This window comes from Antedon mediterranea, chromosome 6 (genome assembly GCF_964355755.1).
Source record: "Antedon mediterranea chromosome 6, ecAntMedi1.1, whole genome shotgun sequence".
Lineage (NCBI taxonomy): Eukaryota > Metazoa > Echinodermata > Crinoidea > Comatulida > Antedonidae > Antedon > Antedon mediterranea.
The window spans coordinates 15,014,055-15,032,889 of NC_092675.1; the positions used below are offsets into that span (position 1 = coordinate 15,014,055).

Consider the following 18,835-nt stretch of genomic DNA (forward strand, 5'->3'; position numbering starts at 1 on the left):
GTTATGATACAGATTATTAAGTGATTTTACTCTGCTAAAAGCAACATAAGCCTGTCCATTGCCAAATCGCTTAGCTCCTTTCATGCTGACTACAATGTTATCTAGTGTTAATCCCTGACATTTGTGTATTGTAACTGCCCAAGCCAAAGTCAATGGAAACTGATAACGAGATACCTGAGCACCTAGTCTGGGCTCCAGACGGAGTTTTTTCTTAATATTAGTAAAAATATAAATATTTTTACACATATGGCGTTTCATACGTGTATTACTTGAGTTCAGACAAAAATCGCAGTCGAAATAAAAACAAATAAATAAAAAAAAAAAAAACAATACAGACTTGGGGCAAGTCTACTGAGCACCCTTTTTGCCATACTTTTTAAATTTTCGTTCTTGTCGATTAATTGGTACAGCCTGGGGATATTTGTTTTTCCATTTGCTAGAAGCTAATGTTGCTTTTCCAACTTCAGGGTGGTCAAATCTTACAAAGATCGCAGTGAATTTGCCTGTTGTATCTCTTTCAACCCCTGCAACTGTTCCAATAACACCGTTCACTAAACCATCAGAAACATATTTTAGGTCAACATCACACGAGCACCTACAGCAAGTTCTAGAACTGTATGCAATCCACCAGTTTCACTACGTTTTTTCTGGCTTCCAGGATTTTGTAAATCAATCAGACCAGTTATGTCTTTCTTGTCATCAATAGCTGTAATGAGCATGCAATTGTGGCTGTCCGGTTCACGTTCCATTCATCAACATCCTTATTGCATGCAAACACATGGACGGCATCATGAGGATGACAGCTGTCAGCTACATCTATCACTCTTGTTTTCAACAAGACAATATCCTCTTCTGTATGTTTACCAATTCTAATGCGACATAGCATTTCTGCAAACCCTTGATCATTTCTTTGTCTCATTATTTCGTCTAGTTCATGAAGTACAAATTCATCTTTCCATAGGTTACCGTGAAGATTAGCTGTGATTTTTTACAGGATCGTAGATGTTTGACTGTAACACTGGAGGAAGTTGATACAGATCTCCAACAGCTAGAATGCTTACATTGCCAAACATATTTGAGTCTTCTTCACTGGTTCTTTTTATTTCACAAAGTCGTCTGTGTATATTTAACAACATATCCGAACCTATCATGGATATCTCATCAATAATCAGCAGTTGCAATGTTTCTAGTTTAGATCTCAGAGTGTTTAATTTTTCACATGTAAGCGGTGTAGTGTGATTAGCAATAAAGAGAATTGTCTAAGGTTTTAATCAACTAAATGTCAGCATAACATAAACAACTATTCGATACGAATGATCAAAGATGGCGCATAGGTATGGGCGCCGAACATGTCACCACATTCTCCCCCGCTTAAAAAAACGCAGGTTATTATTAGGTATACATTAGTATTCTTAAAACCCCCAACGTTCAGGCGGCCTACTTTTTCTGGATGATCTTCTAACATTTACTGTTTTGTCTACTACATTTACACTTTCCTTGGGCTTAAGCATACCACTATCTTTATCATGATTTAATGGTCCTTTAAGTACACCTGTATTATCAATTAAAGTTTCCATCTGATTGTTCTCTGGCTCAATATTACTCTCAGCCTCTGTACAATTGTCCCAGCAGGAGCCAGGTGACGAAGTGATACGGTCGATTCTCTACCGTCTTGAAAACGTACATGTGCATATTGCGGATTTGCCTGTATAAGTTCCACCTCGTCTACTAGTGCATCCATTTGTGGGTACGAACATGTCGCTTAAGAAGAACAGGTCCTGGAGTGCAGAGCCATGAAGGGATGGATGACCCTGATGCCGACCTTCTCTCATGCGGTGTCTCATTTGTAGCAGTACATACTAATGCAAAACATCTTGCCAGCGTTTCGTAGGTAGTCCCCGCGTTTCCAAAGCTAATGTAATTGTCTTCCAGATAATACCATTGTACCGCTCGGTTTGCCCGTTACACTGGGGATTATAACTAGTAGTTCTGCTACATGCTACACCCCCTGTTACCAAGAATTCTGTAAGTTCTTTACTTAGGAATGCTGCTCCTCTGTCTGAGTGAATATAAGCTGGTGTTCCGAATAAAGAGAACAACTGACAGAGACAAGTAATAACCATTGGGTGATGTCATATCCGAGCAAGGAAATATAAATGGGAATCTCGAAAACTCGTCGACGACTGTTAAGAAGTAAATATTCTTATCTGCACTGGGCAACGGCCCTTTAAAATCTATATTAAGACGCTCAAACGGCTGGGTGGCTTTGATCAATGGCGTGTTATTAGGTTTATAAAATTGCGGCTTTAACTTTGCACAGACTTGGCAAGCAGCTGTTATCTTTCTTACCTCTTCTACTGTGAATGGAGGTTCTTTGTTTTAACAAAATGCCACATCCTAGTGATTCCTGGATGGCACAACATATTGTGAAGCTCGACGAGGCGGTCAGTTGCGTTACTCGATGAGCAGAACGCTCCGGTCATTGTGTCTGGCGGAATATTTTCTGTACCTGGGCGCGGTATACTATATCAAATACGAAACATGAAAGTTCAATCCTCCAGCGCCTCATCTTCTCATTTTTAATCTTGCCTTTATGTTGAATGTCAAACATATAGCTAACTGATTTCTGGTCAGTTTTCAGCGTAAACCTTCTGCCAATCAAGTAGTAGGACCAATACCTAACAGCTTCGATAATCGCCAACGCTTCCTTTTCAATTGCTGGGTGATTCCTTTCAGCCCCTGTCAATTGACGAAAAAAGAATGCTACTGGTCTTCCTGCTTGATTTAATGTTGCTGCTATAGCTGTGTCTGATGCGTCTGTCTCAATTTCGAAAGGAATTTTCTCATCGATTGCCGCAACAACAGAGTTCTCAATGTCCGATTTGAGATCATTGAATGCTTTCACCGCTTCCTGTCCCAAAGGAAAAGTAGAAGATGATGATAATGGTTTAACCTTTCTCGAGTATCCAGGTATCAAGTGTGCATAATAAGCGAACAACCCCAAACAACGGCCAAGTGACTTCAGATTCTAAGGAATAGGAAATTCTTTTAAAGGACGTAGTCTTTCTGGGTCTGGGCGCAAGTCGCCGTTTTCGATAACATACCCCAGAATGCTCAATCGCTTTGTTGCAGAAACGCCTTTGTCTTCGGTAAATGTTATTTTCTTTTTCCGTGCCGCTTCGAGGAATTTTGCTCGGTTATTCATCAGATCAGCCATATCCTCGCCACCTATCGTTACGTCATCAAGGTAAGCGAAAGTCGCTTTAAGGCCCTCGTCCTTGATAAAGTTATCAATTTCCCTCTGGAAGCATGTGACGCCGTTGGTAACCCCGAATGGGAGCCTAATATACTGATAGAGGCCACCATCGGCTTCAAACGCTGTATACGCTGTATCTTGGTACCTTAAAGGTATTTGATGATAAGCGCTACGCAGATCAAATGTACTGAATATTTTGTATTTTGCGATGCTGTTTACGATATCAGTGATTCGAGGCAATGGATAGCTATCAGGGAGCGTAAAACGGTTAATTGTTTCTGAATAATCAATGACCAGTCGCTTTTTGTGGTTCTCATTCTTGGTCACAACAACTTGTGCCCTCCATGGCGAGTTACTTTCTTCGATTATGCCCTGTTTTAACAATTGTTGCACTTCAGCTTTAATGAAACGCTTGTCATCTTCGCTATATCATCGCGATTTGGCGGCGAATGGATGGCAATCGGGTGACAGATTAGCGAACGGTTCTACAGAATTTACTTTCATTGTGGAAAATTGTTCACGTTCAGGCTTGTCTATAGTGTCGGTTGATCCACACAGTATCAGTGGAGGTAGTGTACCCCCATACTCCAGAATCACGCGTTCATGTTTCGTCTGAAAATCTAGTCCCAATATGACGTCAGTGCAGAGATCTGGCAGAACCCGCAGCTTAATTCCCTTATACCGATGACCATTTAACTCGATCAAAACTGTGCACGCTTGTATTGATACCTGAGACAATGAAGTTGAGGCCATATTAACTGATAATTTGGCTGGTTTTAGTGCTAGTTTAAACTTCTTAACGAGGGAAGGGTGTACAAAGCTATTAGTGCTTCCGCTGTCAATCAAGCAGTTTGCCGATTTCCCATTTACTTTGATTCCAATTATCGACCTTGACAAAGATGTTGCGGATGACGTAGCTGTTGCCATGTACGGTCGGTTTTAAAAAATAGCAGACAACATAGATTTCTTTTGAGTGTTAGTACTTGACGTAGACCGGCACACCTTAGCAAAATGACCGAGTTTTCCGCATTTTCTACAACTCTCGTCTCGTGCAGGGCAATTTGAACGTAGGTGTTTATTATAGCCACAAAAATAGCACTTTACGGAAGAGTTTGCGCCGGTTAGCTGAGATGGCTCTGGGTTTAGCATATCGTCTTGCGCCGCAGCTACGCTCACCGTTGAGGCATTAGGCCTAGGTATTTTGCCTTAATTGTACGATTCTGAATTCTTTTGAGCCGTTTCAAGGGATCTAGCTTGATCGAACATCGTTTGTAGATCGAGAGTTTTGTTTTCGAGTAGACGCTGCCTTATCATTTGTGAATAGAGTCCGCTAATAAACGAGTCCCTTATGCAATCGTCACGAGCTTGCTCAGCCGTTACAGCCTTAAAATTGCAATCTTTACTAAGGACTTTGAGAGCCTGTAGATACTCATCAAGGGTCTCGCCGGCATTTTGTTTTCGCGTGGCGAGTCTGTGCCTAGCAAATATCTCATTCGTTGGTTTAAGGTACATACCCTTCAAAATCCCCAAGGCATCAACATAAGAAGTGCACTCTGAAATAGTCTCATAAATTCTAGGCGAAACAAAGTTTGTCAGTATGCTGAGTTTATCGATCTCACCTTCGTCAGGCGCTGTCAGTACCGCCACAAAGTTCTCGAATGTTCTGATCCAGTGGGTCCACTCTTTTGCTGCGGTAAATCCAGCCTCTCTGGTCTGAGAATTCTCTCCATCGGAATTAGTATAATTATCGTTAAACAAGTACTTGATTAAATTGTAGTGTGATTAGCAATAAAGAGAATAGTCTTCATATACCTGTGTAAGGTTTTAATCAACTAAATGTCAGCATAACATAAACAACAACTATCGTGATACGAATGATCAAAGAGGGTTCCCCGGGTGCAGGTCAAGTCGGCCCCAAACCGTCTCGGCCAAAGTCAAGTCGGCCCCACGTCATGTCGGCCCCAAGTCAACTCGGCCTCAAGTCAACTCGGCCTCAAGTCAACTCGGCCTCACGTCAACTCGGCCAAAAACTAATCGGTCAACTCGGCCACAATAAAGTATGGAACGCAAAAAGTGCTTAATATTATTACGATTCTTACTATCCACGTTTTAAAAAAAATGAAGAAATAAAAAATATAATATATAAAAAAATGAACTCATTGCCGATATGAATAGAAGTACCCGCGTGTTACAAAAAACACGTGCAGGTACCGTATTTTAGGAAATCGAAGACGGAGGCCTACGTTCCACCATTTGGCCGTAGAAAAAATGATCGTACATCGTTTTTGTGCATGATTTGCGTTTTTTAAAAAGGGGAATCCCCCGGTCAGCGAAAACACGTAGCAGTTGTAGATATCGAAAAAGCTGGCAAACGCGCAGGGAGGCTCAGCTACGAAATTTTATTAAACGTAAATAAAGGAAAGTTGGTGAAATCATTCTTATTTTTTTTGCTAAATATATTATTTTCTAAATAATAATATTCATTAAAAGTCAGAATTATTCATAGTTAAAAAATTGTGAAGAAATATTATTTTATCAATCCCCTTCATTTGCACTTTTTGCGTTCCATACTTTAACGGGGCCGAGTTGACCGATTATTTTTTGGCCGAGTTGACGTGAGGCCGAGTTGACTTGAGGCCGAGTTGACTTGAGGCCGAGTTGACTTGAGGCCGACTTGACTTGGGGCCGACTTGACTTTGGCCAAGACGGTTTAGGGCCGACTTGGATCGAAACCATCAAAGATAGGTATGGGGCGCCGAACATGTCACCACAAGCGGGTCTCCATGTTTTCCATACATTGATGTTCTAAGCAACAGTGCCGAATGTACAGTCATTCCACCAATATTGAAAGCTGCTACTCCAGTGGGGGCAGTTAGAAGGGCAGTTATGTCATTTGGTTTGAATCTTTTAGACAGGGAAAATAGTCGTTTAGTGTCAGAGTGAATGATTTGTAACACATGTCCTTTTCCTACACCACCAGGTCCACTCAGAAACAACCTAAAAGGCTTAGGTTTTCCTCCATTTTTTAATGCTGAAACTGCACTTTTACACCATTTTCTGTGATAAAGAACCACTTGTCTTTGTTTGGTATGGGTGCAGGTCAAGTCGGCCCCAAACCGTCTCGGCCAAAGTCAAGTCGGCCCCAAGTCAACTCGGCCTCAAGTCAACTCGGCCTCAAGTCAACTCGGCCTCACGTCAACTCGGCCAAAAACTAATCGGTCAACTCGGCCACAATAAAGTATGGAACGCAAAAAGTGCTTAATATTATTACGATTTTTACTATCCACGTTTTAAAAAAAAATGAAGAAATAAAAAATATAATATCATATAAAAAAATGAACTCATTGCCGATATGAATAGAAGTACCCGCGTGTTACAAAAAAACACGTGCAGGTACCGTATTTTAGGAAATCGAAGACGGAGGCCTACGTTCCACCATTTGGCCATAGAAAAAATGATCGTACATCGTTTTTGTGCATGATTTGCGTTTTTAAAAAAGGGGAATCCCCCGGTCAGCGAAAACACGTAGCAGTTGTAGATATCGAAAAAGCTGGCAAACGCGCAGGGAGGCTCAGCTACGAAATTTTATTAAACGTAAATAATTAAAGGAAAGTTGGTGAAATCATTCCTATTTTTTTTGCTAAATATATTATTGTCTAAATAATAATATTCATTAAAAGTCAGAATTATTCATAGTTAAAAAAGAAGAAATATTATTTTATCAATCCCCTTCGTTTGCACTTTTTGCGTTCCATTCTTTAATAACGGGGCCGAGTTGACCGATTATTTTTTGGCCGAGTTCACGTGAGGCCGAGTTGACTTGAGGCCGAGTTGACTTGAGGCCGACTTGACTTGGGGCCGACTAGACTTGGGGCCGACTTGACTTTGGCCGAGACGGTTTAGGGCCGACTTGGATCGAAACCGTTTGGTATTAAGGGAGCGCATCATGTGTCTGTACTGACTGGGGTTAAGAATTTCTCTGTTTTCCTCCAGTTCATAGCGATAACTTATATCACGACTGTTGCTTGTATTTTCTGCCCTTTGAAATAACTCTGTATTTGCATCAAGGTCTTCTTGTTGTAGGTTTCTTTCAACACTAAATCCCTGACCTTGATCTTCTAAATTGGTATGTTCAGCCCCTGGTGCTAGAAGGTCCCACACATGTTGTGGTGGGCCATTTTCTACACTTTGTACAGCTTGATCAATTTCATCGACATTTACAGAATACTTGGCTTCTATTTCAAGAGCTTGTTTAACAACTACTTCATAATGATCTTTATACTCATCGTATCCAGCAAGAAGATCATTGTCCTCATTTCTCCATGGAAAATAAAGCATCAGTTTAGCTCTGTAAAAGTTAGACGGGTCTTTGTCAACATTGAACTTTCGAAAACGTATGACTGCTGGTCGACGGCGTTTTCACATAGAACCTTTTTGGTTTTTCAGTTTGATGTACTTTGGAAGACATTTTTCATATTGTATTTCTGGATCATCAATAACAACAGGAACACTGTCATCTGTGTCTCTATTTTTCTCTTTGTAATCTGCAGTGTATGTAGAAGAAAATTCTGCCAGTGACATGTTTTCTAGACTGGTTGGTCTGTGTTCATACCTATCCACAATACTCATTTGAAAAATATCTTCATGATCATCATCTAAACTTTCCAACTGGTTAGCATTTTTCAAAACCACAGCTCTGCTTTTCTTTGGATCTGTATTGATAAATACTATAGTTCTGCTAACCTTTTTCATTGGCATTGACAGTAATCTGTAGACAGATTCTTGAGCACTAACTTCACGGTGATTCAGAAACACTGAACCAACCTTTCTTAACACAGATTTCACCTCTTTATCTTGGTGTTCTTTGCATGCTTGTTTAAGCAGTTCTCCCATGCCCTTTTCATTTTTAGTCATGTAAGAAGCCACATACACTACACAAGCAAAGGCATCGAGAATGAATTGTATGTCAATATTGGCTTTCCATGCTTTTAACACAGTAGGGTTGTACATGTTTACACATTGCTCTGATGAAGTTCTTTCCATAATTATGGTTGTACCTTTCTGTGATATACTGAGTGATTTCATATATTCAACTTCATCTGTTTTTGCTGTTTCACACAACTTTGAAAGTGAACTATCAACATCTGTGTTCTCATCCATCATAACATCCAGTACAGCACTAAGCACATGTTTAGCAGCCTTTTTTTTTGGCAGGGGCAAGCTCGTCATTAGGTTCTCGGGCTAAAAGTGTTCTGGAACTAGGAGGTCGAGGATAGTGAAATCTACAAGAGCCTTTCTTGCGACAATATGCTGAATGTTTGTGTACCTGTAAGTTCTCTACAAGCTCAAGCAAATCAGGGTCATTGTCTGGAAGAGTGCAAGAGATTCGTTCATCTAAAAATGCACAAATTTCGGCATCTGAGTTCACATCTAGTTTAGGGGAATTTTTTACCTATACCTATACGTGCCTGATACATAGTCTACAACGTCACCAAGTGGTTTTGCAGAGGACATGATGACATCATGAAATAGCAAATCTAACCTATATTGAAATTGTCTTGCAGCTGAAGCAGGATTGCTTCGCAACCAGTGTGTTCTTTCAGAAAAAAGTCAAGTTTTTCACATCACTATCACTCAAAATAGTACCATACTGTTTGAATGACATCTGGCCACTGCATATCTGCAGCAGATACAGTAAAAAACCATGTTGGGATTTCTAGCTGCCTTACCAAAGCTAACACATCATAGAACAGAGATTGGAAGTAGCCAGGTGAACCCCGTATATTCTTCAAAATCTTGTACACTTTGTCTGCCTTAATCATTTCGTTCATCTTTTCAACATTTTTTACTTGGCATGCTTTAAGAGTTTGACCTTGGAATTGATTCCCGGAAGCTCGTCTGAATATAAAATGATTTATGTCCCCATAAACTTGTTTGCTTTCTACTGCGTACTGGGCACTCAGAAGATAATCTATTGATTTTGCAAATCTGCCGTCACAGTCAAGTAGCCGTTGATTGAAATATCTTCTTGTATGTATATATGTTTCTCTTTCAGAAGTCAGAGCATTATTACCATATGGGTATTTGTCTGGATTTGCCAATTCCTCAAAATATTTATCTGTCAGAAGGTTCAGAGGTTTTTCTCCTTCGCCAGGAGCAATGCAAATGACTTTGTTGGTAATATCTGGATTTTCTTTTAACATACAGGTTTCATAAGGTAAACCAGAAACCTCTGAATTGTTTTCGAATGCTGCTTCATCCTGAGAATTTTCAATTTCTTCTTTATTCGTCAGGTTCTCATGATCAGAAATGTTTGTCACTGTAACTGTGGGTTCATTTCTGTGTTCATTTCCTTTATTTTCTTCCAGCACAACATAGCAATTAGTCCAAGGTGAAATTCATGAGCTGTTCTAACCCTTGAACATACTTTCTCTACATGGTCGCTATTTGTCGTATGTACATGTACTTTCAATGAGAACTGATCTGCAATCGCTTGCAACACTATGTGATCTCCCCACTGGGAGCCATTCTCTACTCCATCTAAATATCTGAGCCATCTAATTTCACTCTGAGTATCTGCGTCACTGACTTGTGCTATAACAACATCTGCGATCGTGGGTTGTTCAGTGTCTGCATTAGTCAGGTCACTGTCAGCTACACGATTAGAAACAAAGTCTTTGTAAAACTCAGGATATTTTGACATATATATTGCAGTATGTTGACGTAATGACTTAGGATCTGTTTTATTAATTCCTAGGCTTTCTAACTGATGACATACTGCTGAATATAAACAGTCGCCATCTCGTGACACATCAACTACTCTCATGTGAATTACATCTGCAACACGACCAATGTCACTACGGTCAACTTGATCCGGAAAATAATTACTTTTATCAGCAACACGACCAATGTCACTAATGTCCACTTGATCGGGAAAATAATTACTTTCATCATCAGCAACACGACCAATGTCACTACGGTCCACTTGATCCGGAAAAAAATTACTTTCATTATCAGCACAGGTCATTGCTTTCCAGAGTTCCTTATTATCTGTTTTCGCTTCAACTGTCCAGTTTTGATTTATGTTAATGTTCTTGTAATGTGGATTGTTTTCTTTCAGCCACCGAAGTGCCGACAGAACCTTCTGAGGGTTTACATAATCATACATGTAATATGACTTAATATTTTCTTCTCCGTTTAAACTTCAGTGGCAATAACTGACAAACAGTGTCCACTTTTGCTGGGATATTTACAGCAGGACCATTGATTGCATGTTGCCTTCCACATAGTAATCCTACCAGTTTCATGAAAGGAATTCTTTGAGAAATAAGTCGTAGTTCAAGTGGGTTTAAATGTTTCAACTCTGGAGGCTGGATCTGCAAGTTGTAAGTTGTTGGCTTTGGATTGACATGGAATTTTCCCATTTTTCATTAATTTATGACATGTGTGACAAATCCATTCTTTATTATCCATTGATGTTCTTCTGTAACCACAAATAGCATTAAAAATCTTTGTTTTCAGCTTTTGATAATTCAGTGGTTTAAATTGTACTACTGAACACCGATATAATAATCTGTGACACGAACAACAAATATAATCAGCAGCATCTTTCACATGTTTATGAAAAATTAGCAATTACTTCTGCACTACTTGTAATGCTTAAGTGTCTTTTCTGACGCTGGTTTTTCACATTCTCACGCACCTTGTCACGTCGTGCACGCTTTTCAACAGCAGTTTCCACATTTCGAGTTCTTTTTATATTTTGGTTTGCTTTGGCCAGTCTCTCTCTTTTTTGTTCCATTGTTTCCTTATTTCGGGATCGATCTTGTAACATTCGTTTTTAGTTTGGCCAGTCTCTCTTTTTTTTGTTCCGTTGTTTCCTTATTTCGGGATCTTGTAACCATATTTTTCAGTTTGGCTAGTCTCTCTTTTTTTTGTTCCGTTGTTTCCGTATTTCGGGATCTTGTAACATTCGTTTTTAGTTTGGTCAGTCTCTCTTTTTTTTGTTCCGTTGTTTCCTTATTTCGGGATCTTGTAACATTCGTTTTTAGTTTGGTCAGTCTCTCTTTTTTTGTTCCGTTGTTTCCTTATTTCGGGATCTTGTAACTTTCGTTTTCAGTTTGGCTAGTCTCTCTTTTTTTTGTTCCGTTGTTTCCGTATTTCGGGATCTTGTAACATTCGTTTTTAGTTTGGTCAGTCTCTCTTTTTTTTGTTCCGTTGTTTCCTTATTTCGGGATCTTGTAACATTCGTTTTTAGTTTGGCTAGTCTCTCTTTTTTTTGTTCCGTTGTTTCCTTATTTCGGGATCTTGTAACATTCGTTTTTAGTTTAGCCAGTCTCTCTTTTTTTTGTTCCATTGTTTCCTTATTTCGTGATCTTGTAACATTCGTTTTTACTTTGGCCAGTCTCTCTTTTTTTTTTTTGTTCCATTGTTTCCTTATTTCGGGATCTTGTAACATTCGTTTTTACTTTGGCCAGTCTCTCATTTTTTTGTTCCGTTGTTTCCTTATTTCGAGATCTTGTAACATTCGTATTTACTTTGGCCAGTCTCTTTTTTTTTTTGTTCCGTTGTTTCCTTACTTCGGGATCTTGTAACATTCGTTTTTACTTTGGCCAGTCTCTCTTTCTTTTTTTTCTTCCGTTGTTTCCTTACTTCGGGATCTTGTAACATTCGTTTTTACTTTGGCCAGTCTCTCTTTTTTCTTCCGTTGTTTCCTTACTTCGGGATCATGTAACATTCGTTTTTACTTTGGCCAGTCTGTCTTGTTTGTGCTCAGTGTTTTCCTTATCTCGAGTCTTGGCCATACATGACCTCGATTCTTTTCTCCGTTGATCTGCACTTTTCTTTTTTGTTCGAGGCATTTTTTAAAGTATAAAACAAAAATAATCTCAGTAGTGTGTATGATAATAGTCATTAAACAGGCGTACACAACGTTGTTCTCTGTAATTAATAGCTCTCTTTGTTACGTTCGTTCTTCATCGTAGTCGGTTTGGTATGCCGTGCATTGTTATGCAAATAAGATTGTGCAGGTGTACTGGGACTGGCATGTTCTGAAAGTATATACCTATGTACAGAATGGACACACACTGGTACTAAAAAAACTAATTATTAACTAACAATAGATTAATTTGAATAACAATAGAACAGCAACGCGAAAAACAAACGGGTAAATTTGAAAATAAATAGGCTTTTTAAAACTACTCGTATCAAAAAACCTGTAGGCCTACATTAAACCAAATTATGTTTTAAAAATTACAAATCACAATTTATAACTCTCGTGAAAATGCAATTTCAGTACACTCGTTACTTTAAGACTGCTCGCCAGCTTTTGAAAATTGTCTCCTATCTTTTAACACTAGCCGGTCTGAAAATAATATAATTTATAATTTTTGTTATTTGTGAAGTTATTAATAAACCGATTTTGTTGATTTTCAATAGGCATGGTCTGAAAGTATATACCTATATACACCCAAAAATTCAGAAGGATAACTTGAAAACTGTAGGCGCTATCGGGCTAACAAACAAACATACATACATACATACATACAAACATACATACAAACAAAGTAAATACTATACTTGGCAAAATTATATCTCTCTATAGTTCACTATGTCGGTCGGTCTGTCTGTCGGTCCGGTATCACTATGCGTTTTATCGCTTTTCTGTACTTTTTTAACTGTTTTGATGTACAGACAATTAGTCGCGTGGGTGGACGTGACTCTATAGTTCACTATGTCGGTCGGTCTGTCTGTCGGTCCGGTATCACTATGCGTTTTATCGCTTTTCTGTACTTTTTGATGTACAGACAATTAATCGCGTGGGTGGACGCGACTCAATAGTTCACTATGTCGGTCGGTCTGTCTGTCTGTCCGGTATCACTATGCGTTTTATCGCTTTTCTGTACTTTTTGAACTGTTTTGATGTACAGACAATTAGTCGCGTGGGTGGACGCGACTCAATAGTTCACTATGTCGGTCGGTCGGTCTGTCTGTCCGGTATCACTGCGTTTTATCGCTTTTCTGTACGTTTTGAACTACAGACAAGTTTTAAAGTACATTACTTTTTGAAAGTTCATTTTTTTCTGAGAGCACGCGACTTATGGCTGTTGGCCTTTTTTTAGTTCCCAGAGCTATTTTGTAAAATTGTGCTTTATCTTATTTACGTATTATTTAATAATAATAATAGTTCATTCTTATATAGCGCTCTACAAGCAAGCTTCTCTTAGCGCTGAACATTATTACCCCAGCCAGTTTTTTGTGTGGATCAAACACGTATGGAAACATACTCCCATTATACAGCTAGTAATCAGCGCAAAGTTGTGTCTTGATCTAACCGGGTACCCATTTATACACCTGAGTGGAGAGAGGCAAACGTAAGTAAAGTATCTTGCCTAAGGTTACAAGCAATGCGGCGAGAGTTGGATTCGAACCTCGGTCTCACGATCAGTAGTCCAACATCCAACACCCTGCGCCACACGCCCTCACAATAAGTTAATTATTTATTGTTCTGATTTGCCTCTTTGTACTGCATTTTACCGTTGAAAGCATAGGATGCTTGCCAATGTCACATAATACCCGTCAATGATCACAACATTAAAACACTACAACATGGCCATCCATAGTACAATAAATATTAATAAACAAAAGTTTGTGGGTATACTTGCGACAGGCAGTCGGACAATAAATAACTAAACACGTACAGCTCCGCTCATCTGGCTTTGATCTACCACTCATTCCAATAAATGAATCACAGACTAGACGCGTACATCTCCGTCACCTATCTTCTATCAATCTACAGTAGATGCGTATAGCTCCGCTCATCTTTCTACTCACAATCTTTCTACTTGACGCTACCTATCGACGACCTCAACTGGAGACAATGCTGATAGCCTGACGATAGTCATTCACCACCCGTCCTAAACAACCAAACACTAACAACCAGACAGTCTTTAAAAATAAAATAACCCAAAGTTCTAAATGGTATGCCCATACAATTAACATATCATATCATATCATATCATTTATTTCGCCAATATACAGAACAGTACAAAAAAAACAATACAAAAGTAAGTCAATGAGGCCGGATAACCTAAAAGTTATAAATAAAAATAACCGTCGAGAGGCTCTCCACATCGAAATACTTACATAAAATGAATAATACATGGATTCTATTAAAATTGAGATAAAACTATCAAATTCAGCAATGGGTTTTTATAAAAAATTGTTAATTTAAAAAGATAGAATAGAAAATATCTTTAAAATATACATATGTTCAGATTAAAACAGATTATTAAAATATTTCTTAAGGCTATGCTTAAAACAGTTTATATTAATTAAAAGTTGGTCGCAGAGATCCGCAGGAAGATCTCTAAAATGTCTAACAAAAAAATTAAAGACAGAGTTATGAAATAAATCAGTCCGGGCTATAAATTTATTGCGCAACTTAAGGTTATTAACATGTCTGCAATTAATAGATAAATATTTAAAAACTTTAACATCATATAATTTGTAAATACATTTGGTAACAAAATTAATACATAAATACCTAATACGATTGTTAATGGACATCAGATTAAGGCGTTTTAAACGTTCAGGGTAAGGGAGACTGGCTGATCTTGGGAAGCATGTACGGTGCAATACAATACACCAATTATGGTGTTTAATGGCTATAGTTACAATTTACTCACCGTCGCAACGGCTAACTACAGTACATACGGGAGTGGATTGTACAGAGAAGGCCACTGTTAACGATCAGCTAACTAACAAACGTATTCCACAACCGCTCTATGGATTCGCCCACAATGTGGTACTTTTACTAACCCTGTAGTCCCTGATACCGGCAACAAAAACGTGCTCGACTGCCTACTCGAAGTACACTAACTAAACCTCTCCCTGTAGCGATACAATATGACTTGCTATGCATCTTCGCATATTAATTACTATACAGCTGAATTATACAATACTATATTGTATGACATGCCAATCACGCATTTTCTATAACCATTGGCTCTTGGATTATTCAATGCAGGTTTATCCAACTATTTATATTAATTAGTGAAACCCTATATCATTTCAAATATAAATACTGTTTTAAGATGTAAAAGTGTAAAATTACTTGATAAGTGGATAATCAAAGCATGATAGTAATATAAAAGGTTACTACTAATTATTTGTCATCAAATGAATAAGATAATATGTTGTGAACGAGAGAGCCCTAGAATTGGCAGCACTGATATGCCATGACCATTAGGGAAGGGGAATGTAGTTGAAAAAACCTGTAGGTGAAAAAGTGTAACATAAACGCCATGAGCAATGATCGATGGTGCTATACAATTGGAAATTGTTATTCAAAAATGTTCAAAAACATGTTTGTTTTTTGTTTGTTTGATTTATTTGAAAAATACTCAGTATTATTGCATGAAATGAATATAAATGTATAAAATAAAATTCCAGTTTATTTTATTAAGTTATTTATGAATCTACCCTCCTGTTATTGGCGAATTTCTTTTGCTGTTGGTTGGGTTGGGAAATAAAATAAAAATAAGTTATTATTTTGCATGCGTGCCACAGTCAATCATATTATGCCCTCTCTGTTATTCCTGTATCATAGTAACATTTAATGCCAGCATATTTTTAATGCCAAATGTGTAGTCTTACTACTCATAAACATTTACTGATTTGTCTTTAAAGTTGATGATTTGCTTTAGCGTGTTTATGACAGGAATTCCTTGAGTTTAGTAGCTCAAATTTCTTAAAGGTATTAAATGATTCAACCATATTTATTAGACAATGCTATTAGTGCCTAAAGATTACAAAATGTTTTATCAGGGGGTAGATCCAGGGTTTTTGCACCTAGAGTGTGCAGTCACCCTTTTTGATAGCTAAAATTAATTAATGCTATTTTAGCGCTTTTTTGTTTGAAAAATCCTGCATCTACCCTGCTGATTGGACTGACAAAGTTTGAAATGAAATCTCATTAATAATAATATTTTCTTTTGCGTGTGATTACTCGTTGTTGTCAAAGTATTTCAGCTACACTGTGCTCCCATAACTTAAGCTCCCATAACTTTGACATATCAATGTAATCTTTTTACTTTACTTCCTTATTGTCAAGATTTCCTATGAAAAAAACCCACATCCTAGACAACATTAAATTGCATTCATGTTGTGTGTTGTATATTTGAAGGGGTGTTTATTTTTAACTAAAATACCATGTAGTCTAAATAGAAAATAATATCTATGATATATATAAATTTAGCCAACTCCATTATGTAGATGCCTCTATTGGGGGATGGGGACACTTTTGAATATGCCAAAGTTCAGATTTTTTATTTTTTGTACCCTAGTTGTTCCATGTGAATTTTATTTTTGAGGATCAATAAAAGTTATCTTATCTTATCTTATGTGTACCGAAATAGGTATAAAACGTGCACAGCTGTCCCAATATAAACGAGCTATTCAAAGTTAATGAACAGAAGTATTTTAAATGACACTTTGCAGACCTCCCAACCCCGATAATTGCGGGAGTCTCCCAATATTTTGAGTCATCTCCCGCTTTCCAGCTAAAACGCAATTTCCCCTATTATTTTGGATAAACTAAAAAAATCTTTATTTTTAAATTTATAATTTCTACTACTCTAGAGAGAATAGAAAAAAATGTTTATAATCCATTCATGCATTATTTAATAAGTGAAATAATGAGTTGCCAACGCATTTTTCGCACCTGTTATAGATGCCAATATTTTTAGGTTTTTCATAGAGCCCACTATGGTTTGATGTATTATAGCGCCCTTAACTTTTAAAAGTTTCATAAAAAGCTTCCATTATATCATTTGTCCAAGGGTCATCTGCACTTTGCAATTTATATAAATGGATGCCAGGTTTTTGCGAGAAAAATCATTATATTCTTATTAAACCTGTCACTTTGTGCCTTCGTATTGTGAACAATATCATAATTTCATATACATGTCATCTTTTGTGACAATTGCACTGATGCGCTTTACAAATAGAAAGATGCTAAAATCCACCTCATTCTAGAATATGGCCCTTGTCAGTTTTTTCCTCTTGCGCTCAACAATTCCGAGAGTTCCGTTAACTACAAGATCCTTCTGAACTGCATGTTATTTTATTCATATTCTTATACATCAACTCTGTGACCTCCATATAATCACACTTGCTACATTCCCCAGGATGCTATATTTTGGTTTTTTTGTACCCCTCATGAACGCATCACAAAATAAACAATAAATATATACTCTCATTTCATATAATATAATAATACTTTTTATATACGGCTTTACCACGTTGAAACACCGGTTCTCGTCAGATCACCGAAGTTAAGCAACGTTAGGCCTGGTTAGAGCTTGGATGGGAGACCATCTGGGAATAGCGGGTGCTGTATACGGAGCTGAGGCATTTGAAATCAGCACTGCTGACTCTTATGGCAGCCCCTGCTTCTAGTATCTGCCTCAGACCTCTGGTCAAGGTGGGCACTGGACGAGAGAAGCCCTTGATCTATGTCAGGACCAATCAAGGTGCTTTAAACTCTCCTGGCTTTGTTTGTATCAAACCTGTTAGTGGCGGTAATTATCGCTGTTGGTTTCGATTGAATAAAATAAAAATAAAAATAAAATACATTTCTATTAATACATGTTATTTTCAATAATAATACAATTTCCTACTTAACATCTAATATTCAAGTAACAATGTTTGTTTTTTCTTCTGATTAGAACAATCAGTTGTATTCATTTCGTAAGATATTATCTTATATAATTTCTACTAGTACTGATATCTTCTTTGTATACATATAATCTATTCTAACACATTCCCATTTTCTTAGCATTTTTTTTCATTTTTTTTTATAGATATTTACAATCATAGTATACTATTACCGTTGCATTTGTTTCGATCAAACATATATTCAATTAACAATGCATATTCTCTCTTTTAACTGTAAATTACAACTTACTAGCTATTTAAACTAACAAAATATTAACATTGCTTTTTATTTTGAATAACAAAATATTTTCATTTACCATTGCTTTTTATTTTAAATAAATTCACTTTTCAACAGTTTCTTTTGCCTTATTGTTACATAAAATTTACTTGAAACATAGCGAATGTTGCATGAATTAGTGAGTGAGTCCAAGATATATGATAAAAACCATAAAATATTTAACTACATAAAATGTCGTATATTATGTTACCAATCTTAGTACAAATATTGCACATTCCTTGTGATTAGTTCATTATGAAAGACATTAATAAGATTGTTTTTATGGTTACTGTGTTTAAATTTACATATTGAGAATTTAGCAATAAAAATAATTTTATTTATATATTTACAATTCATTCTTTGTGCGTAAAATCCAAACATAACATGTTCTAACTCTATATTTATCATTATATTTCGTCTCAGTTCATCCCATAAACAGGAGACTCTGGGACACAGATATAAATAATGTTCTATATTATCTATCAATTGTGCATTACAGAAGTTACAAAACTGATCTTCAATTATTCCCATTTTTTTCATTAAAATGTTTGTTGGGTAACAATTATTCAGGATTTTCCAGTTTG

General features: G+C 37.2%; 1 protein-coding gene and 1 pseudogene across 2 annotated transcripts in view; both read left to right on the forward strand.

The window, feature by feature from the left end:
• Window positions 1-18,835, forward strand: part of LOC140052159 (glycogen debranching enzyme-like) — a 150,515-nt gene that overhangs the window by 128,215 nt on the left and 3,465 nt on the right. The window lies entirely within an intron of this gene.
• On the forward strand, window positions 17,543-17,660 carry LOC140053090 (5S ribosomal RNA; annotated as a pseudogene).